This window comes from Bison bison, unplaced genomic scaffold (genome assembly GCF_000754665.1).
Source record: "Bison bison bison isolate TAMUID 2011002044 unplaced genomic scaffold, Bison_UMD1.0 scf7180017864182, whole genome shotgun sequence".
Taxonomy (NCBI): Eukaryota; Metazoa; Chordata; class Mammalia; order Artiodactyla; family Bovidae; genus Bison; species Bison bison.
In genome coordinates, this window is record NW_011494754.1 from 1,362,076 (window position 1) to 1,362,727 (window position 652).

A 652-nucleotide genomic window follows, 5' to 3' on the forward strand; every position below is an offset into this window, starting at 1 on the left:
TAATTGGCATATGATAAAAATTGCATTTCACCTGTAATACGGTGAGTTAGAAGTTCCAGGACACCTTTTATTAATTAGGGTCTGATTTTAAGAGTGGAAATAATGGTACAAGAACTTAAAAGACAAAAAATGAGAGGTTCAGTTGGCAGTTTTCACTGTGCACTGATGAGTTTAGATCTCAATATGATGAATATTGGACTGATTGACTATATGTGAACTCTAAAAAATAAAAATTAAGATTAGGTCATAAACTATTCAGATTGTATACTAGATCTCAATATGATGAATATTGGACTGATTGACTATATGTGAACTCTAAAAAATAAAAATTAAGATTAGGTCATAAACTATTCAGATTGTATACTAGATCTCAATATGATGAATATTGGACTGATTGACTATATGTGAACTCTAAAAAATAAAAATTAAGATTAGGTCATAAACTATTCAGATTGTATACTAGATCTCAATATGATGAATATTGGACTGATTGACTATATGTGAACTCTAAAAAATAAAAATTAAGATTAGGTCATAAACTATTCAGATTGTATACTAGATCTCAATATGATGAATATTGGACTGATTGACTATATGTGAACTCTAAAAAATAAAAATTAAGATTAGGTCATAAACTATTCAGATTGTATAC